Source organism: Odontesthes bonariensis, chromosome 8 (genome assembly GCF_027942865.1).
Source record: "Odontesthes bonariensis isolate fOdoBon6 chromosome 8, fOdoBon6.hap1, whole genome shotgun sequence".
Taxonomy (NCBI): domain Eukaryota; kingdom Metazoa; phylum Chordata; class Actinopteri; order Atheriniformes; family Atherinopsidae; genus Odontesthes; species Odontesthes bonariensis.
The window spans coordinates 17,391,801-17,415,053 of NC_134513.1; the positions used below are offsets into that span (position 1 = coordinate 17,391,801).

Consider the following 23,253-nt stretch of genomic DNA (forward strand, 5'->3'; position numbering starts at 1 on the left):
TTAATCATCTTCTATATCCCAGGCCAACTTTGGCATATTGGCAATAACTGCTATGTCAGCTGCCTTTGACTGAAAGGGAACTTTTGTGATTAGAATAGAATAGAAAAATACTTTATTTATCCCCCGATGGGGGAAATTCAAAAACCCCTTTGAATTAAAAAATATTTTCTTTCTATTTGTTTAAAGTAAGACTGCATTGTCTGACCCAGAGGCCGTATATAAAGATGGACACTGCGCTGCAATTTCTCCCCAAATTTTCCACATTAGTTTGAACATGGGTGTTGCCATTTTAAGCAGCTGACATCTGTCGCTATCCTATGTGACTGTCACATGTCTGAGGGCATGTCACAGCTCTAAAGGGGATATTCCAGTTATTATTCAAATTAGGTTGTGGAAAGTACCACTGAGTAGTTTGTGTCTTGCCGACAGCATTCAGGGCCGTCTGAGTTTGTAGAAGCAGAGATTGGTTATGACAGGGGAGCCAAACTAACTGCTACTCAGAATGATGATGGGAGATGAGTGGTTTATATATATATTTTTTTGCTATCTAAAACAATTCAAATGTGAAAGATTTTACAGCAGCTTGAGCAGATCCTATACTGTATTGTGGATTTTTACTTTGAGTCACTTTTCCATTAGACAGTTCTTTACTTTGACACTGCATTTTTTTTCACAGCAGAGCCTCCTTGTTGTACCTCAGACTGTGGTCTGTGTAGTACAATTTGATGGTCCAGATGGTCAGTGTTTTGTGATACCGTGTCGAAATATTAACCAATTCAGTGTAATAGTCTGAAGCAAAAGTGATGGTTTTCACTGCGAAAATAACAGGACTGGCTGAACATTTTATCACTATATTTCTATTATAACAGGAAATATAGGAAGTTTTTGTTTTAGAGGAACTATTTTATTTGGCCTCAACTCATTTATTAGTTATCATTAAAGGGACGCTATGTAATAAATTAAGTCATTTATTAGCTCAAATCAACATATTCATTCATAAGTTAGTTCTCATTGGTGTAAAATGATCTCTGTCAAAAATCTCACTTATCCTCCTGAGTGAAGAATAACTTGTTTGTATCTACATAGAGCAGGTAAGCTCTATGGAGGCTGCCATGTCCTTCCGGTCTATGAAAAACGACGAAGTGCCGAGAGGGACATAAAGCACTTCAAATTGCGATTTCCCCACCAGGCCTACAAGCGGAAATGACGTCATTGTGACGTCATTTCCGCCAAATGGCTTATTACAGCCGCTAATGCTAAATAGATTTTATTCCTTGGCACATATGTCTTTGTGTTCATTAGCTTTCTTTTTGTAAGTGCATCATCTTCTTCTTTTTATTATTATTCCTATGCTCCCCCTGGATATCTTCTTTTTGGCGTTATGCTCACATTTGTAAACTGTTATTTTGTTGATTTACTAATAAAGTTTAAAAAAAAAATGCTAAATAGATTTTATCTCGTAAATGATCCCACTAATAATGCATTGATTGTTACCAAACTTCTGCCGTAGTACACATAGGCTCTTAACTCACAAAACGAGGCATTAGAAAGTTTGTAAGTTTACCGGGAGTTTATTTACCGCTGCTAATGCTCCTATAGCTAACACAGGCTAATGCTAACGCTGCGTCAACGTCACTTCTGGTAACTCCCGGAATATGACTAATTGCATTGCTTGCACACCAAAGGAGATGTTATGTTATCTGTCATCTGTATTTATAGTGTTGTTGTGTGTGTATTGTGTAATCCTTTGTACTGTGTGTCTTGATTTCTTTTTGTTTGTATGGACCTTGAGTCTGAAGCTATAGCTTCTTGAATCTTGACACATTCCGCTTGCCGTAGTTCAAGAAGTTGCAGCGCACATTTGAAAACGTGAGGCGCTAGAGAGCAAATTCATTCAACTTTGCAAAATAAAATTGCACCACTAGATGGGGGAAGAAATTACATAGTGTCCCTTTAAGCTTCACTGGAATTCTAAATTTGATTGTTATCAGGTGGAGCAAAAGTTTCGGACAAAAGTTGACGACGCAATGGTTGATGGCTAAACACTTTTCTTCCTGGCGTGACATTTAATGCCTCCCAGGTAATGTTACACAAAGAGATATTTACATATCATTTGTGTATCTTTTGTATTACTTCCTTACTGAAGTGAGATGGAGGTGGTAGTGACCTATAAGCTATAACTGGCTGCCACCAGAAATATTTAATGATCAGGATGACACTGAGATGGGATGGCATTAGGTGGGTGGAAATTGAGGAAGAACAATGCCTGAATAAAGACAGGGAAAGTGAAATTGGCATGCCTGTACATTCAAGATTCAAGATAGTTTTATTTGTCACATACACAATCATACACGGTAAAATGTGCAGTGCAATTCTTCCTTGTCCTGCTACCAATAAAAAGATAATTAAAATGAAATATGAATAAAAATGAATAAAAAATATAAAATAAGAATAAAAGAAAATGTATAAGGTATCTGGAATATACTGTATCAACGGATAGATCATTAAACATTCATAAAAGTTTAGAGTCAAAAAGAAAGTAAACATCCCAAAATGCCTGGGTCTGTCTCTTGATGTTACTGTACAGTTAGCTCTCTAAATTGGCCCCCAGACCTGGCCTTGATCTACAGTTTTTCTCTGTGACTCAGTCCACCCAAAGAGGAACAAGCACTGACTTTTATGGTGTGTTTCCATAGCAACCCAAAGTGGGGTCAGTCACCAGTGAAGCATAAAGGAGCCATTTCCCTATGAATTGGACTTTATTGCCTCTATTTCTTGTTTTCTTCTCTGCAAAAAATTCAAGGGTGCCTCAAACTATGACAATGCTTATGATAAGTGAATGTAAAAAACATGGCAATTACTTTATGTAAGTTGACTGTTCTATGTCAAGAATAAAGGGAATTTTCAAAGTCCCTTAAAAACCCAAGGAAGCTGAAAGGCATATTGTGAACTTGTTGACAAAAGTTGCCTTTTTACAAATTTAAATGTGGGGAGAATGAGATAACTAAGCAATTTGTCATGATAGGGGAGGACCCAGGTGCAGAGACGACGGGAGGCAAAAATAAAATTAAAGGATTTATTCAACAAGGATAAACAAAAATCACAGCAAAGCTGGAGTTATAAAAAAAAAAAAACTAAACTGTAACCATATCATTCTTAGAGCATGTAATTAACCAAATGCGTTTTATAAACCAAAAACCTAACCAGACATCAACTGAAGACAAAATCAAACTTTCTTTTTTTTTTTTTTTTTTTTTTTTTTTAGAAAAGAATAGACATTTATTGTCATTGCACTCAAGTAATGTTTACATTCATGTAATTCATCCACTATGCCATCATCTTAGTGCCATTGTATGCATTAGAAAACACATCGTGCAAAATATAAAGCGTAGAGCATTTGTACAAGTTCGCATACACCTACCAGAAACATTCACTTTTCTGAGTTTGTTGTAATAATATCTCTCCGGTATGTTCTATTAGTATAACTACACACGTGCGACTAAAACAGCTTCTCCTTTATTTTCTTGGTTAACAGTGACAACTTCAGTCCTATTTCTCTTTTTTTTTTAATCTTACTTTTCTATGAAATGCAAATGCAAGCGTACCATTGGGGACATGTTTGTAAGCATTGATTCTAATTGGAACCCATGCAGATTAACACAGCTAAATATATTTTCAGGTATATATTTTAGAGTTTAATAGTAAAATGTTTACGAACTTGTGTAGGCTTTAAAAATTAAATATAGATTCCCACAAAGAATTACAAAGAAAAAAAAAGTCAAGCGACCGAAAAGCAAAACGGTGTACAGCAGGGCTGAAAACCGAAGCCTGAGGGCAGTTTCACGGTTCATTGACGATAAAAGTCAATGTACTTCAAAACAACTTCTCTATTGTTGCTTTAACTAATGAAGGCATTGCTCATGTGTTTTCATTAATAGGCTATACAGCAACCAAGCATATCTTGCATTATCTGATAATCTGTCATGCAAGGCATGCTTGCGAAGAGCCGCTGCAAGAAAGCAAATATGAATTCATATCAAAATCAAACTTTCTAAGTAGCTCAAGTTTAGAAAGCACTGGGTCAAACTGGAGACAAACTTGCCTCACTTGCTTGACAATCACATGCGAAGCTCTACCAAAATCTTCATCACTATAACCTAAACTGAAACTTCTATTCATGGACAACTATGAATCTGAAATGAAATTACCACTCCTTTATTGAGAGTATTTAATTGTATTCCTCTAAAGATGTTATTTTCTTGTCCACAGTCCAAAAAGAAAGACTTTTGTTTGAGGATACAATTTAATAGATTCAAGTAAGTGACAGTTGCAGAAACTTCCATTACACTGTGTCTGAATACCTCCCACCTAGCACGCTAAAGTGGCCTATGTTCAGACTGCATGTCAAATGTAACCCAAATTCGTTTTTTTTTTTTTGTTCTTGATCATATGTGATTTTTTTTTTTCAGGGCAATGTGAACAGCACAAGTCACATTGAATCCGATTTTTCAAATCCAATTTGGGCTACTTCAGCATGTGATCATTAATCGGATACATATCTTTTTCTTTTTTTGCAATGCGACCTCATTCTGTACCGTCAAATCGGAAATTCATGCCACCCCCACAGAATTCATACGACTTCTACATCACTCTTGATTGACGTTCATCAAAATTCTGCGCGGGCGGAGGATGATTCCTGCGTCTATTTCTTGCTCATGCGACAAACATGACGTGGTTCTTATTTTTTTGCACTTGTGGGTCGATTTAGTATGGTGAACTGTTGACACTAAAATCTGAACTTGGCCCCATTAAAAACAGTAATGAACTGTCAAATGAACATAGCCATAATATGCTGCATGTCCAAAGGGCAAGGAAGAGCAACATGGTGGATTTAACTGGCTCTTTTTTAGGTGATGAAAACCAAAATCTTTCTTTCACTGGATTCTACAATAATGCCTACACTTAAATATGATAACGATTATAACTATATTTCTGGTGACGGAGCCAATATATACTCTAAATTTTATATGACTGAAAATCTACCTTGAAAATATATCATAATGAATTACGTGTAAATGACGTAACGAATAAAACTAAATAAAGACCCAAATACACATGTATATATATATAAAAATATATATATAAAATATATATATATAATATATATATATATATATATATATTAATATAAAATATATTTTTATATATAAAAAAAATAATAATAAAATACATATATTTTAATATAAAAATATTTTATATATATACAGTGTGTTGATATTACTGTTCAAGTTTCAAGTTTTGTGTGTTATTCAGAGATTAGATTATGCCTCTATTGAAGACTTTGATTTCTTTTCCTGGGTGTCAGGTGATTTTGAAGAAATAGACTTGTGATGTAGGTCACTGTTTCATTTGTGAGAGTTTTTCAAAATGTCAATCTGGATGGTGGAATTAATACAAAAAGGATGAATGATTACATGGGCATTTGTGAGATATGGTCATAAGTATGTCTTGTTGGTTCAATGGATGCTGTATAAGGAAACCACGAGTTATACATTTTGAACTAATTCTTATGTTAAAATAAACATAGAATTACTAAAGTGTTTGCAACATCCTGTTACGAATCTTACAGTCATTGGTTGAAACATAAGGTGTTTGAATAAAGCAATCTTCTTTCTCTTTTAAATAGTTTGTCAATATATGATTTATGTGATGACCTGTTAGCCAATTGCTATTGTGAGAGTAGAACATGTAGCTTTTTTCTGACTCACTGCCTGCCCATCTGATCCACCCCCAGTCTACTGAACAAAGCTTGATCATTCATCCATAAATTACTGGTATATTGTCTGTGTCATCAGTAAAAACCTGTTAAACAGAAATACTACCCTTTCCATCCTCATTTGTTTGTTTAAGGATGCGTTCGTCATTTTTCTTGATCTGCCGTAAAACAAAAATAATCAGGTGTCCATATGAAGAGGATCCCTTTGCAATGTGTTCTCTATGTCTAAAAAAAAAAGATGGTTCATTTCCTGAACAATAAATTGTTCATCTATTGTGGACAAATAGTACATTCTCATCACTGCTCTGAGATTAAGTCTTCAAAACATTGAAGAGAATACCTTTTCCATACAACATGTTGACCGCATAGTCGCATAATGGATGGAAATTACTGTGAACAAAATGTTAAAAAAGTAAAGCGTACAGAGATTTCATACACTGTATTGTTATCTTTCTTTTAGTAATTTCAAATAATTAAAAAAGAACGTATTGGTCACCATTATTTATAAAAGACAAAGCATTTGAACAGTAGGAAATAACCGTACCAGTGGGTTTCAAATTGGCTCTCGCTAAGTTGAGAGTAAGATCTGCTAGTTGATGGGCTGGCCCAGTTTATATAGCCTGGCGTTCACTGGCTAGCTTGATTTTTGTGGTGTTAGTAGCTTCCACATATAGCTTCTGTTTGACTGGAAGCAAGCCATCCACCTTTTCAACAACTTGAAACTAGAGATGGGACCAAGTCACACATGTGCAAGTCTCAAGTTAGTCTCAAGTCTTAGCTTTCAAGTCTCAATAAGTCCCAAGTAATTTTTTCATGGGCAAGTCAAGTCACAAGTCATCAAAACAGCAACTCGAGTCGACTCAAGTCCAAGTCACAGTGACTTGAGTCCCCATCTCTGCTTGAAACACCTTTTTAGCCTTACCTCTGCTGTGTTCTCCACCCAGCCTGTGCTAACTTCTGCTCCGCTTTTTTAGCGTGATGCTCTGCAGATTCAAAGCAGAAAGTCTCAGTCATGGCACTGATGGTTGATTTTCTTTCATAATTTCATTAAAAAAATTCCAAAAAAGTTATGGACATATTTAAAAGGTTTGGAAAAAAATTGCAGAGTGGACTTCAATTGAGAAATAGTAGTCACTTTGTATTGAGAGCTGTCTCATCATTGCCTTTGTCAATATACTGAAAAAGTCCCACCCAGCAAAAAAAAAAAAAAAAGTTAAGAAGCTACCTCCTCTTGAATTTCCTGAGCGGTTCATTGAGAGGAATTCCTTGGAGTGCCCTTAGTACATTCACTGCATGCCTGTGGAAAATTTTCAGAGTAAGTGTATTCACTCCAAAATCCATTAATCAAGGTGGAGGGGCTGCATGGGGGTGTTATATCACTGTCACCTCACAGCAAGAAGGTTACTGGTACAAAGTTTGCATATTTTCCCTTTGCATGCGTGGGATCTTTCCAAGTACTTAGGCTTCTCCCACAGTCCAAAACCATGTATGTTAGGTAAATTGGGATTCTAGATTGACCTAAAGAGTGAGTGTGAGCATGCATGGTTATTTGTTTCATTGGTCTCCGTGTTGGCCCTGTGAGGGACTACCGACACCGTCTAAAGTGTGTCTTGCCTCAATAATACATTATTAATCCCCAAAGGGAATTTATGTTGCAGCGGTATTAAATGTTATTAAAGAGATGGTATTGTTATTAGGGCTGGGCAACGATTAAAATTTTCAATCTAATTAATCACATGATTTTCCTGATTAATCACATCTTAATCTTATTTGTACGCAAAATCCAAAAATTAATTCCAAAGTAGTGTATAGCTTTTAGCATTTAGTTTTATTTTAAATGTGCTGCCATATGAATGAAAGTGCCATAACGTTTGTTGTGCAAACACACTTTTAACATCAGCATCTTTATGTAGTTTTTATGTAGAAGCCTCGCTCCACTGTCTGTTTCCTTGAATGACTTGCTGCTATCAGTTGTGTGTTTTGCCTTTAAGTGATATTTTAGACTGGAACTACTACGGTGAGAAGACAATTACACTTGGCTGTAAATGCAGGAGTTTTTAAAAATGTATTTTGAAATACGTGCTTTTATGTTGAAACAAGTAAAACAGGAAGTAGCGCCGGTTAGCTCCGTGAGCTCAGTGTTGCAAATTTAGCGACTTTGTCACTAGATTTAGCGACTTTTGGCCATCTCTGGCGACAAAAAAAATAATCTAGCGACTTAGCGACTTTCGGGCTCAATCTGGCTCAATCTAGAGACAATTTAACTTGTTTTGTGAGTGACAAATCAGTTGCCCCGCGACACCATACAAGCCGAGACAGAAGCACTGCAGGACGGCGGCAACCCGGCATACCGTAATTTCCTGTCAAAACGGCAGTTTCAAGCTAGCTACAACGAGGGTAGGTTCACTTCCTGTTTTCAAAACAAAAGCACCAATTGTATCGTAATGGCTTTCCCTATGACAAAAGGCAACGGGTATTTTATTTTGTCAAAATAAGCGGAAGTGCGTTGCTCACTGCGGCTAGCTTTAGTAGCGCCGAATTCGTCGGAACAAAATTGTAAATAGCCGGTATTTTGGCAGGTTTTTAACACGTTGGGGATCTAAACGACTACTTTCTCGCCTGAAAAGTTTCAAATGTTGCTAAAGTTTACAGAGTTTAGAGCTGAAATCAGCTTCAGGCCGGCTGATTTCGGCTCAGGTAGGAGCGAAAATATATAATATGGGTGTGGTTACGTCACTTATGACGTCATGACGCAATCTAGCGACTTCTAGCGACTTTTCAGAGAGCCAATAGCGACTTCTTGTGATTTTTTTTTTGGCAACACTGCATGAGATTCAAACCGAGACCGAGGAGCACCTGTAACGGTGATGTTACCTGCTAGTTTATTTTTTGGTGATGTCTGGTTTATTTTTATTTTATCACTCCATGCTTTGTGGTGTTTACCGTAACTGTGTGAATGTGATGCATTCAACAGACTTTTACAATAATAAAACCTGCATTAATGCGCAATAAAATATTTATCTGCGTTAAAAAATTAACAAGTTAACGCGATAATAACGAGTTAACTCGCCCAGCCCTGATTGTTATAGATAGATAACAAAACAAAATATAAATCCGCTGACAAACATGTATAAAGTGGAAGTGGAGCAGAGAGGAAAGTGTGGTAGAAATTTTCTGGGGTTCCCATTAATGGGTTTGGGTGTTTTTGTAGCTTGGCACAACTTAGGTGATAGGTGCACACGCAGCATTTGCAGGTAACACTAGGGAACTCTGGCAGTAGACAACGGGGACAGAAACTCACAGCCAACAGTGCAACATCTCTGCAGTCTCTCTCTGTTATATTCCTGCTGTCTCTTGTAACAGATAATGTTTTTTAGTAGGGCTGGGCGAGTTAACTCGTTATTATCGCGTTAACTTGTTAATTAAATAACGCCGATAAATATTTTATCGCGCATGAAAGCAGGTTTTATTATTGTAAAAGTCTGTTGAGTGCATCACATTCACACAGTTACAGCTGTAACTCACTGAGCTAACCAGCGCTACTTCCTGTTTTAATTGTTTCAACATAAAAGCACGTATTCCAAAATAAATTAAAAAAAAACTACTGTAGTAGTTCCAGTCTAAAATATCACTTAAAGGCAAAATTATGATGAATGCACAGCTAATCAAAAAGTACTCAAGATTAAGAATTAAATGACTGGATATGATCATGCCACATCTACTTTAATTTGCTAAAGTTTCTGTTGTTAAGTTTGAGCCTGGGATGCTGTTAGAAAACATAGATAGATAGATAGATGGATACTTTATTAATCCCGAGGGACTTAATCCTGAGAATAAACATGCTTTCGTTCTAATTCTTACAGTCTAAAAGTGGATCTTTCATAACCGTCAATTTGAAACTTGTCCTCAGAACATCTCTAACGGTAGACCTCACTGAGCTCATAATTATAGATTAAACCACAGCAGCACCTCACTTGCTGTTGTGCTGAAAAAGTAGCTGAGCTGCGGATGTGTCAGTAATAAGACCAAATAAGCTCTATTTTGCTGTTTCCTTCTCTCTCTTAATGTGTCATCAATAGGCTTTTATGCGTAACTGTCCTTCTTTGATGTGTAAAAGAGCTCTCGTTTTGTTTCAGAGGACAGAGTGCTTACATGAAGGTTTTATTTCACTTTATGAGAATCAAGAATGTTGAAATTAGTAACGTCAACGTTTGAATTGAAACCATCGTGCAAAGAGTTTCACTTTAAGTCTGTGTTGAAGTAGTGCATGCACACACATTTATGTTAAGGGCCTCTCATCATTGAAAAAATCTCCACGAAGCACCAATGTTAGCCATGTTAAAAGTTGAATTAGCTTTTGGTACACATTGCTAAATAAAATGGTCAGTTTAGCCATTGACAAATTAATCATAATAATTAATCATAACTGGGCGAGTTAACTTGTTATTATCGCGTTAATTCGTTAATTATTAAATTTTTTATTGCAGATAAATATTTTAGCGCGCATTAATGCAGTTTTTTTTTTATCAAAAAAAAAATTACAAAATTTTTGGGTGGGCTTTCCTGCCTTTAATGGATAGGGGAGTTCAGAGAGACAGGGGGCAGAGAGAGGGGGAACGACATGCAGCACTGGGCTGTCCGATGTGGGACTCAAACCGGGGCCAGCTGCAGCGAGGACTATAGCCTCTTATACATGGGGCGACTGCTCAACCCACTACGCCACGGACCACCCCTGTTTTATTATTTATTTTATTTTGTAAAAGTCTGTTGCTGCCTGCTGAGGAACCGGAAAAGAAAGTAATTGGCGGATCCACCAAACATGGAGAAGGGTACGGAACGTTTACTCGGCCATTTTCATTTTAAAGTTCTTCCAGACGGCGGAGTCGACAGAACCAAAGTCATCTGTAAACACTGCCAAGCTGAATTGTCTTCTCAGCGTAGTAGTTCCAGTCTAAAATATCACTTAAAGGCAAAACACACAACTGATAGCAGCAAGTCATTCAAGGAAACAGACAGTGGAGCGAGGCTTCTACATAAAAACTACAGAAAGATGCTGATGTTAAAAGTGTGTTTGCACAACGAATGTTATGACACTTTCATTCATATGGCAGCACATTTAAAATAAAACTAAATGTTAAAAGCTATCCACTACTTTGGAATTAATTTTTGGATTTTGCGTACAAATGCGATTAATCGTGATTAATCAGGGAAATCATGTGATTAATTAGATTAAAATATTTAATCGTTGCCCAGCCCTAATCATAACGATCATGTATTATCATGAAAGACATTACATCTGATCCATTCCTCATGATCACATCATTAGTCAGCTCAATTATTAATGAATGAAACTTGAATGAAAAGCTTGATACTGGCGACAACCGTTTTATATGAATTACCAATATGGTGCCTTAAGAAAGAGGGCCCTGAGAAACTTTTAACTTAATAATACCTATTAAAGCTCCAATAATCAGACTGAAATTTCTCTAAACATCTTGATATTTTTTAGGGACTACATGTGGTGGATTTCAGATCCAAAAGAATTTTACATAAATTTGCACTTTTGTTTTCCTATATCCAATTTGGTTGACACGGTACAGATTACTTGTTCTTGGTAGCTGTAAATGGGATTTAAATCCGCTGTCATTCTGTGATAGCATCATTGCAAAGAAATGGAGATTTTATTTCCATTAGGGGTCATTTTAATTAGAAGAGAAGACTCAGTAGATATCAGAGATCAAAGCTTTTTGATCAGGGAGTTGATCAGGAGAGAGAGTCCAACTGGAGATGTGCATCAAAACTGAGAAACCTCAGACCCTTTCCTGTAAGCTCAGCCCTTTGTTTCGATTGTTTAAATGATTCGACAACACAGACCTTCACCACTCATAAAGTGATCAAGATTTGACCTCTGCTTTGACGTTGACTGTTAGGGCGGTTATGATGTGGCTTAGCTTGTTGTGGTGGTTTTCAGTTAAGAAGCTGAGCAAACCCTGCTCAGAATCTGCATGAAAAAACAGATTCTGCTGTTTCATATTCAATAACTGGTGTTCTCCCTCAAAGTGTTTGGTCAGCATATACTTTTACATCACTGTAGATAGAAGGTAGAATAATAGATTGAAATGCTTTGAGAGGAACCCTCATTCTTTATGGCTTTGTTGTTGTTGTTTTTTTTGTTTTGTTTTGTCTTTTTTGTGTCAGTGACATTTTGGGAACTTTAAAAGGCTTTTCTGCCTTTTTGTTGTCTTTTAATTTGAAAACTTATACATAGTTTCTGTTTTCATCCCCATTTTTCCAGCAGTCCTCTGGCTTGTTAATCAGATCTTCAGTAAATTGCAGACAGGTATTGAAGCAGGGACGTTGCTAGGCATACAGCTGTACAGGGGCACAGGCCCCCAGCCAGAACACCACCACCAACTCTGCCTTACTGTATACAGAAAATTAGCCTGTACTGGATGTAAATGAACATTTATTCAAATTTGCACGAACCTCAACAGGTTCAACAGAGCTATAGGCTATCTAAGCAAATAAAAACACTTTTTTGCCTGCGTGTGCCTTGTTGTCCGGTCCATATGAATATTGTTTAAGGTTAGAATGAGCTTGTTTACGTTAATGGCGAAAGCCAGGCGCCTTAGAGAGATTGGGCTTGAGCCACGTATGCATTGTATGATACAGAACGGTATAAAGGCTTGGCACAAACTGAGGTCAGAGGGAATTTCCGGACATTCTGAATGCACATGTCTCTGTGACGGTTTGTTCAATAAAATCAATAAAATGAGAGGCTGACTACGGCGGTTCCGACTCCTTTTTGTCCACAACATAATGGTGACCTCGACTTTGTGAGATTTGGCATCTGGAGCCCGGCAGAGCGAGTCCTCTGTGCCACAGGAGCCGAGATCAGCTGTGATAAGCCGGCCGGCAGGTGGGATTTTTTCCTAACCATTAAACAGCGGATTTCTGTTGGTGGTGTACAGGTGACAGCCATTTAGCTTTTCAATTCCTCCTTCTGTAGCTCATCAAACATAATCAAGTAAGTCTTTTACAAGAGGCGATATTACTAAAAAAACACAGTATGCACAGTGTTACAAATTTCAACAGATACAGAATAATGAACAATGTTTCAGTCCAGGTACTGAACATGTTTTAATCTTACTGTAGCACAGTCAATAAATACTTCTACAAAAAGTCAAAATCTTAAATTAAGAGTACCTGATATGGTCTGATAAGTTATCCCCCTGATTGAGTAGCCTTTTAAACTAGCCTACCCACATTTTACCCATTTATAATGCCTAAGATAGTTTAGTAAATAATCTATAATGGGCAGAATAGGATAGTGTCTCGCGTTAATTCATCTGCCATGAAACCAGACACTGTTTCAGCCTAAATGCAAACGTTGTGTATTTGGCGTAAGAAATCACAGTGGCCTATAGGGAGGCATGGGTGTGGACACAACAGAGACAACAGAGAAAACAAACCACTTACCTCCCTCCACTTCATTCTCAGTTCTCCTTGTTGCTTCTGACTCTCCTCTGTAAGAATTTCCTGATGTCCATGACCACAATGACGGCAATCCATCACTGTCTGTGAAGCTAAAACCTAGTTATAGCTTCACTCTAAACCCTAGAGAGACAAAAAAATGACAAGTAGAAGAAAATTACAGTTCTGGAGAATCTTCCCAACAAAAGCAAGGTGCAGCTTCATCCGGTACATAGCTGGCAAACCTGATAAATTTGGTATCAAGTTCTGGCTTGCTACTGATGTCGATACCAAATATATACTGTCGGAACAAAAATATACTGAATGCTGCGCCATATCTGGGCAAAGATGTGGTGTTGAAATTGGCTGAGCCGTTCATGGGGAAGGGGAGAAACATCACCACTGATAACTTCTTTACTTCTCTTGAACTTGCCAAGGCACCAAAGGCCCAGAAAACCATTTGTCATTGTCAGTCATTTTGACTGCTATGGTCATTCTAGTAGTTGCAGAACTCTGGTAGACCGAGTGTTGAACACTTACTCCATATGGAGTAAATGTTAAACTACCAATACTCCAGCCATACATACACTCTGCTGTTATGATCCTGGCTGAACATAATATACACGAGCATGTATTGACGGGAATGTGCATGAACTTGCAAGAACTGCATTTACAGTGTGCACAATGTTTTTATGTTAGGATGTTAATGAGTATATGAGGCAATAATGGCTTGGGGGTTGAGGCGTTGTTGTTTGAGTCTGACAGAGAAACTTCTGGTTCTCTCGCCTCCATCTATCTCTCTCCCTGTTTCTAGGGACTTCTGTTTTGCTAGTATTTATTTTTTTTTTCCTGATAGCAGGAACATCAAATGGTCAACAATCACCATATTTGTTACTGGTCTTCCCTTCCATCAAATCAGTGATTTGAGACGGTTTCAACCGTGAACAGCAGTGTGTAAACCTGCCCCTTGGGCTGCTTGCGGTAATGAATTGCCCCACCTCGCTGAAGGAACAACAAGTAGAGTAATAAAACTGACAGCTCTGAAACTTCTCTCTGTCTGTTGGTTATTGGTCCTCCTGATATATAAAAAACATGCATCAGCCAATAAGATCTTCATTTGTGGCTGCTACCATTTTTTTGGTAGGGTGCTTTTGGAGGATGCTCTCAGAGGTTATTCTGAGAAGAAACTTTGACTACGGGGACTTTCCTCATTCTTGAGCTCAGATTGCATTGAGGTGGTTCGTAGATCTTTTTTTTTCCCCCATCGCAAACTTAGCTCCACTTTGTCATACTTTTTTTGGAGGGCAATAATGACATCATTCAGGCACAGGTAATTACGTTTTCTCTGCTCTGCCTGTTTTCAAAAATATGTTTGAGTGTATTCACTTGAGTCTTGGATACATCATCTTTATTTGCCTTGTTGGTATGATTCATCCAGTCAGCCAGGTATACGCCTCAAAGGAACAGCCCACACACACACACAGTCTCATGCATAAGTACGTAAGTTGGTTGCTTAGAACTCTGTGTGTGTGTTTGTGGTTGGTGAGTGGGACTGCTATCTGTACGTCATGTTCCTCTTTTCATTCATGATCGCACAGCAAACAGCAAGCAACCCGCTGTCATTTCAAATACAGCGAGAAGACGAGGATGATTAATGGAAAGAGATTGGAGGAAAAAAGGAAGAACATCACGAGATGGAGTCTTTATTAGGTAAAAAAAAAAAAAAAAGCAGCCGTGAGTACTCTTTTGCTGTTTGTTCTTACGGCTGTGGCTGCTTTTAGGTTGTATTTAAAGTTCAAAGGGTCTTGACTGGAGCCGTACCGTGTTTTTCTGTTCCACTCAGGCAGCGTGGGGGCAAGGTTTTCAGCTCAAAGTGCACACGTGACTGGAGGATGGATCCTCCAATGTGTGCTGAGTTTTAATTTACCCTGAGCAAGTTTATCAACTTTGCTCAGCAGAGCAGCTCATGCAGTCAATACTATGTATATATGTATATATATGTGTATATATTTATATATATATATATATATATATATATATATATATATATATATATATATATATATATATATATATATATATATGTATATATAAAAACCTAAAAAGAAAGACTTTTTAAACGTGAATTTTTTGCTTTAAATGCTTTGGAGACATTATAGAAAAGTCAAATGTAGGTCGAAAAAATGCGGTAGAAATATCCAAAAATATGTTCCTTCGAAAAAACTGCTAAGCTGTCCTGTTAATTTGAGTTAATTTGAAGTACTTTTGTGTTTTGGTTTGTTCAAACATGGAGCGAGCACCTTATCTATCGCCCTGTCCGTCAAGACTATACAATGAAAGTCTTGCGTATCCTTTTGCAGATAATAAGAAGCAACACGTCATGGAGTCTTGGTATATGCTTGGACAGGTAGATGTTTTACTTCCTATTGAGACATAACTATATTTGGTGTGAATGGCCTCATCCAAATTCAGTCTATAGTATCACAGTGTTTCAGATTGGTGCCCATTTGTGCACTTTCTCACCTGTAAGGAATTCATATAATTCACAGAGAGGTACACAGTCGTGATGTAATATTGAGGCGTGACAGAAATGAGTTTGATTAAGAAAAAATTTCAATTCGGTTTACTTTTGCATCTTTTCGCGCCATCTTTGGCCATGGTTACATGAAGTGGGCACGATTGTCGGATTTGAAATTTCATCAGGCCACCATACATCCAATAGTGATGTGGAAGGAGGCAGTTGCCACTCTGACTAGCATTTTATTTATAACTTGCTATCTCAAGAAACCCTGGGTTAACATCTGGGGCTACTTTTACAAAGTTTTTGAGCGCCTATGTACACGTCACTTCTTTATCCGTAGCTGCTAACTGCGCCACCTGAAATTTCATGCATCAACACTATTTCCGTGGTAGTGCAACAAAACTTAAATGCCTCTCAGTTGCCTTGACGCTGTACTCATCTTTGACTTCCTCAACACCCTGAAATGAAAGTTAGAGCTTTTTTTTTTTCCTGTGTAGCACGTAGCAGTGAAAGTGACATTCATTAACTGTGAGGTTGCCGTATAGAAGAGGTATTGCAATTGCACTATGTTCAGTGGTAATTCTGACCTTAAATTTGGATGAATTGATAATCAGGTGATTGCTTTGTTTTAGTTTTAGAAGATTTAGTTGACTCAATCTCTTTCTGAAGTTTTGTACATCACCTTCATAATTGTCAATCCGATTGCCCATTTCAGTTTCTTTAGGAAAGGTCAGCTTTCCATCTCCTGTCCCATCACAATAACAAAGTCTTCATCTTCAGTAGTAATAACTGGTAATCCTGCAGATTCAATCCTAATTTTCTATAGCCTTCTCCTTGGCTAAAGATTTAATATTGGCTTAAGTAAGCAAACCTTTGAAGCGATTTCAGTATGATTTACCTTGAAATGTTACTTCAGGTATGTTGTCTTTTTCCAGTGATAGTTACTTTGCACAGCTAGTTTTTTTTCTCTTTACATCAAATTTCCCCATATGTTTGCTCCTCTTTGTCTCCCGGGTATTGAAATTTTGTCTTTTAGAGTTTTATGAGAGTGAACAAGAGCCAGTTGAACTGTCTTCCTGTGGGTAGATCAAATGTTCGCCTCTGACCCCCTTACCACACAAAGAAATGAATTCTTATTGGATTTCTTCCCAAACACTGTGTGTACTATGTGCAACAGATCCATCTCACAGGCCTCCAGGATGGTTTGGGGCGGCTGTAGCTCAGGAGGAAGAGCAGTCGCTCACCAATTGGAAGGTTGGTGGTTTGACTCCGGCTTCCCCGGGCCACATGTTGAAGCGTCCTTGGGCAGGACACTGAACCCACGTTGCCTACCGATGCATCCATTGGTGTATAAATGTGTGTGAATTAGGGCTGGGCGAGTTAACTCGTGTTAACGCATTAATTATTTAACGCCGATAAATATTTTATCGCGCATTAACGCAGGTTTTATTTTTTTAATTAAAAAAAAAATGTTTTTAATTGAAACAAAAAAAAAATATTGGCTTTTGTGCCTTTAATGGATAGGAAAGTTCAGAGAGACAGGAAGCAGGGAGAGGGGGAACGACACGCAGCACAGGGCCGTCTGATGTGATGTGAACCGGGGCCAGCTGCAGTGAGGACTATAGCCTCTTATACATGGGGCGCCTGCTCAACCCACTACGCCACGGACCACCCCTGTTTAATAGGCTTTTATTTTGTAAAAGTCTGTAGCTGTCGGCTGCGGAACCGGAAAAGAAAGTATTCGGCGGATCCACCAAACATGGAGAAGGATACGGAACTTTTACTCGGCCATTTTCATTTTAAAGTTCTTCCAGACGGCGGAGTCGACAGAACCAAAGTCATCTGTAAACACTGCCAAGTTGAATTGTCTTCTCAGCGTAGTAGTTCCAGTCTAAAATATCACTTAAAGGTAAAACACACAACTGATAGCAGCAAGTCATTCAAGGAAACAGACAGTGGAGCGAGTCTTCTACATAAAAATGCTGATGTTAAAAGTGTGTTTGCACAACAAATGTTATGGCACTTTCATTTATATGGCAGCACATTTAAAATAAAACTAAATGCTAAAAGCTATACAATACTTTTGAATGAATTTTTGGATTTTGCGTACAAATGCGATTAATCGTGAGTAATCAGGGAAATCATGTGATTAATTAGATAAAAAATTTTAATCGTTGCCCAGTCTTAGTGTGAATGAGTAGAATGTGGCATGTAGTGTTGAAGCGCTTTGAGTGGTTAGTTAGACTCGAAAAACGCTATACAAGTAAAGTCCATTTACCATTTTCATGTGAAAATTGTATGATAATATGAAACTATACACATTCAGATATTTACTCATTAGGGGAATGCACATGTGAACACATGTATGTGCTTTGACTGTGTTCCCATCCGTCAAAAACATCTGCTCTGATATGAGTATAAAGAGACAGGGTTGTAATGAAGATGAGAATTGACCCTTGTATTATTCTCATATCTTTTTTCTTAAACTACAGATTTAGTTCGGCATATTAAAGATCAAACTACTCTTTTTTTGTTTTTCCAAAACAACCACAAAAGGGTGAAAATGTATGAACGACAATAAGATGCTCACATCTGTGTCTGAGAGAGGGAATGTGTGTGTAATATCTAGTCAGAGGTTCAGAATTATGCCAGGAAGCACATTCTTTGGTAGCATCCACAAATTCTGTCAGACACCAGTTAGGAACACGATGTACGGCGCTCCGGATGCAGCAAAATAAGTGTCTTATTGGTACAGTTACATCATTAACGAAACTGTAGTGCCTTGTTTCGCATTTGTGGTGAGCAACGTGTTCCTCCAGCCATTTATTGCTGACTATTGCTGACATTGCTTGCTGCAATTGTGTAAATGCTGCAGCTGTAGCATTTCATTGATGGTTAAAAGTCACTTGATCTTTGACAGTTTCCCTCAGCCAGTAGGATGCTCTTCCTTTCTCCGCTGGCTGTGGACCCTGTGTGTCAATGCTAGGGGATATATGTCTCTGTGAGTCTGTAGGCAGCAAGAACAACACTACAACTGTGTTACTCTGCATCAAAAGTCTGCAGATTAGTCCCCTCAGTGTGGGAAACAAGCAGCCAGCAGTGGCCTGACATGGCTGACTTTACACTGACTTTACAATCCCATCAGTCTGTTAGTGCACGACTGAGTGATTTTTACGAATGTCACCGACACTGAAATTAAGTCCCACAGACTTCAACCAGCATTGTGTGAATATTAATAGGTAGTTTAGCAAGTTCATCTCAACGGCTGGTAGAACTGAACCTCCTTTCGGATGCTGTTCAGCAATTGCAGAGGTGGCAATTGAAACGAGAGCTCGCCAAAACATCACTGAATTAAAACATGACAGCATTTCTGAAAATAGCCCACATACACTACAATGTCCCCCTGACCTCACTCTCCCAAGACTAATTTCCTTGAAGAGAAGAGTTCTTTTCTCTCCCTAGTGCATGCTGGAGAATGACTAGGTCAGAGCGAACGTGTCAAAATACAAAGCTTGCTTTTGTTTTATGTCAAATTAATAAGCATGGGGAAATTTGGCATATCAATATCAGTGTTGGCATCCAAAGTGTTACAATTGTGGACTGCTCCCCAAAAAATACAGTTTGGAATGAATTGGACATTAATGTTCATGGCTTGCAGCCCTTCTGGAAAATGTTTAGAAATTGTCAGAGCTACAGTGCCTGTATGAAAACAGTTCAAAACTGAATTGCAATTAATGGTTTTTACATGCTAACATCAGCATGTATGCATTCTCATGGTAGCATTTAGCTTGAAACACCACTGCAGAGCAAACATAAGCTATACTACCATGTTCCTTTTAAAGAGAAGGGCCTTTCTCCTGGCAACTTTTCCAAACTAGCCATACTTCTTTTTTTTTTTTTTGGTTGACTCCGGTTTTTTGGTTTTTTGGTTATTTTTTTACCCCTTGCAACTTCAGTTAGCATTACGTGGTCTGACCTTGGGATGCACTTGCTGGGATGTCAACTTCAGGAAAGATTGGCAACTAATAATTCTTGATGGACGCCAGTTTCTTTTGAAATGTCTTTATATTCCTTCCCTGATTGATGTACAACAACAATTGCTTTTCTATGATCACTGTTGATAATTTGGTATTGTGGCAACACGTACCTGAATGCCGTCAACCATTCATTTTGGTAATTTTTTTTGTTGAATAAATAAGGACATGGTATAATGTGTTGTTAGTAGGGCTGGGCACGTTAACTCGTTATTATCGCGTTAACTTGTTAATTATTTAACGCCGATAAATATTTTATTGCGCATTAACGCAGGTTTTATTATTGTAAAAGTCTGTTGAATGCATCACATTCACAAAATTACAGAAAACACCACGAAGCATGGAGTAATAAAATAAAAATAAACTAGCAGGTAACATCACCGTTACAGGTGCTCCTCGGTCTCTGTGTGAAGCTCACGGAGCTAACCGGCGCTACTTCCTGTTTTACTTATTTCAACATAAAAGCACGTATTTCAAAATAAATTTTTAAAAAACTCCTGCATTTACAGCCAAGTTGAATTGTCTTAGTAGTTCCAGTCTAAAATATCCCTTAAAGGCAAAACACACAACTGATAGCAGCAAGTTATTCAAGGAAACAGACAGTGGAGCGAGGCTTCTACATAAAAACTACAGAAAGATGCTGATGTTAAAAGTGTGTTTTCACAACAAATGTTATGGCACTTTCATTTATATGGCAGCACATTTAAAATAAAACTAAATGCTAAAAGCTATACACTACTTTTGAATTCATTTTTGGATTTTGCGTACAAATGCGATTAATTAGGGGAATCATGTGATTAATTAGATTAAACATTTTAATCGTTGCCCAGCCCTAATTGTTAGAGATTTTATTTACCTAATTTCTAGACCCAGTAAAGATCATAGACTAATTTATGCTTTAGAATACTAGAACACATTAGAAGCTTATGGTAATTCAACTCCTTTTGATGTCCTTTGGAAAGATGCCAAACTCCAAGTTGCTCCTGAGGGCATCTTAGCTTCTTGTACGGCAGCTCTGCCACCGGTTTGTGAGGATGTGTGCGCAAAAGAATTTAGAGAAACTAATTGTGACGCCAACCTAACATGGGTTGAATGGTGCTAGATAAATACAGACCATTTATCATTAAACGGAAATAATTTTTACTGTTTATTTATATTTAATGTTCAGAAGCAACATGCTATGCACCGAGAAGTGCTTTGTATCATCTCATTTTTACCCTTAATATGAGCATCTTCAATACATTAAGAGCCACTGATACATGAGATACTCGAACAGGCAACAGAGAGCAGGTTAAAGGTCCCCTGCAGACTGAAACAGATCTTATGCCATGTAGGAATCAAGGTGGAAAGACATATCTCAGGGGCAGTAAAGAGATTATTCTGATGATCCGTTTACAACATCTATGTGCGTGTGTAATCATAGCTTCACTGCTCTCCTCTGTTTATTTATGATGATTGGTTTTTATGTAACATCTGTGTTTCAGTTTTGCTTCTCGGGCAGCAAGCACTGGCCGCGTGCCAGTCATCAAGGGCAGGCAGTAAAGAGATGCTGTCCATTACAAAGTGACTTCTTATGTAACATTCGCTCTCTCTCTCTCGTTCTCTCTCTGTCTCTTTCTACGCAGGCTCCTTTGGAATTTAATGTATGCAGCAGAAGCCTATGGACTTTAAATCAACAACAGGATTGAGAAGACGCCCTACTCTCAAAAAAGGTTTGAATTTCTCTCAATTTTATACGTGCGCGTGAGTCTGTATGTGTGTGTGTGTGTGTGTGCGTCTACTATGGATTTATCGTGGACGTATTTCCAATTTACAAACACATTCAAGATCCAAGGTGAAATGTTTAGAGTTCATATCCTTTTGCTTCTCTTTGGACCAAATTGTTTACCTGGCTGTGAAATTAAAGGAATGTGTGTGTGTGGGCGAACAGCATGATCCTACCAGTTTTTTAAGGCTGTGTGTGTGCATTTGTGAGTGTGTGAGTGCATTTATGTGTGTGTGTGTGTGTGTGTGTGTGTGTGTGTGTCTCTTGCACTCATACCACTCCCTCTCAATATGAACTTTGTCTCCAAACCGGTACATGTGGCCTTTACAGCTTCACCTTATGAAATTCGTACTGTTGTTCTTTGAGTCCCTTTTACATATGAGGTACATAACATTAATGGCTTCATCAATTTGTTAAAGAGCAAGCTGGACAACCACCTGGTTTAAATGGGGGCCTTTCTGTCTGGGGTTCTGTCTTTGCACTTAAGGGTTCTCTCCAGGTACTTTGGCGTCCTTCCACTTTCCAAAAACATGTATGTTAGGTTACTTGGTAACTCTAAACCAGAGATGGGACCAAGTCACACATGTGCAAGTCTCAAGTAAGTCCCAAGTAATTTTTTCTTGGGCAAGTCAAAGTCAAGTCACCTTATTATTGCAATTTTACCTGCAGAATCTGATCTTAATAAAGTGAAAAGACAAGATATAAGTAACTGTGAGTAAACATCATTGGCCAATGTGTCCAACCTGTCCACCCCGTATCATATCAAGCTAACGTTAGCTAACTACCGACTAGGCTAACAGGATAATATTAGCTAATTTGACAAGCACTTACTGGTCAGAATGGATCTTTAAATGACGAACAAAGTTCGAAGTTGTCGTCTGGCTGTCCGAGATGTTAATGCCGCATGTCTTACACTGTGCTGTTCGTCTTTTGCCGTCAAAATGGTAATTACGAAAGCTGAAGACAGTGACCAGTGTTGTGCATGAACGAGTTCAAAAGAACGCGTTCATTGAACACGCTCATTTTTTCGTGAACGTTGAACTGAACGCAACACATTTTTTAATAAAGAACTTGAACGTGAATTAGTTCACATTATGTGTCATGAACGGCAGACATCACTGTAAATGAACGTTGGAATTTGTTTTCCATTGAAAACTGAGTGACATCTGTTTTCTCTTTTGAAACACAACGAGAGAAAGTTCCTCCCTCCTGTATCATGCTGGTGCCGCTTAAATCATGTATCACCAGACAGAAATGGTTTTGACATTGGGTGCGCGATGCATTGCGGGCAACGTAGTGTCCGGCTGAGAATAGTTGAATAACATGCTGGCTTCCGCACGACTTTACCCGTGATGAATTGCAGCAGAGCGGGGTAGGCATAACAACGCCGCGTAGCAGGCAACGACGAGAGCGCGGAGGGCTGGAGGAGCGAGCGAGCGAGCGAGAGAGAGAGAGAGAGAGAGAGAGAGAGAGAGAGAGAGAGAGAGAGAGAGAGAGAGAGAGAGCGCTGCAATTTAAAAAAAAAAGGCTCGTGGAAGTGATGGCACGGAGACAGACACCGATTCTCCTTATGAACATTTAAAACAATTGTACACTCTTGCAAACCAAGACCCCGACGGCATTGCATATTGTATATTCTTTTTTTTAATTAAATGCTGGTAGATTTCATTGCACTAAGTACAGA

The 23,253-nt window shown here is 38.2% G+C and overlaps 1 long non-coding RNA gene across 2 annotated transcripts in view; it reads left to right on the forward strand.

Annotated features, from left to right (window-relative positions):
• LOC142385428 (uncharacterized) overlaps nucleotides 1-23,253 on the forward strand; it is a 69,120-nt gene that overhangs the window by 22,983 nt on the left and 22,884 nt on the right. For both annotated transcript variants that reach the window (XR_012770177.1, XR_012770178.1), the window contains exon 2: nucleotides 21,430-21,516. This is a non-coding gene — a long non-coding RNA (uncharacterized LOC142385428). The remainder of the gene's footprint in view (nucleotides 1-21,429; nucleotides 21,517-23,253) is intronic.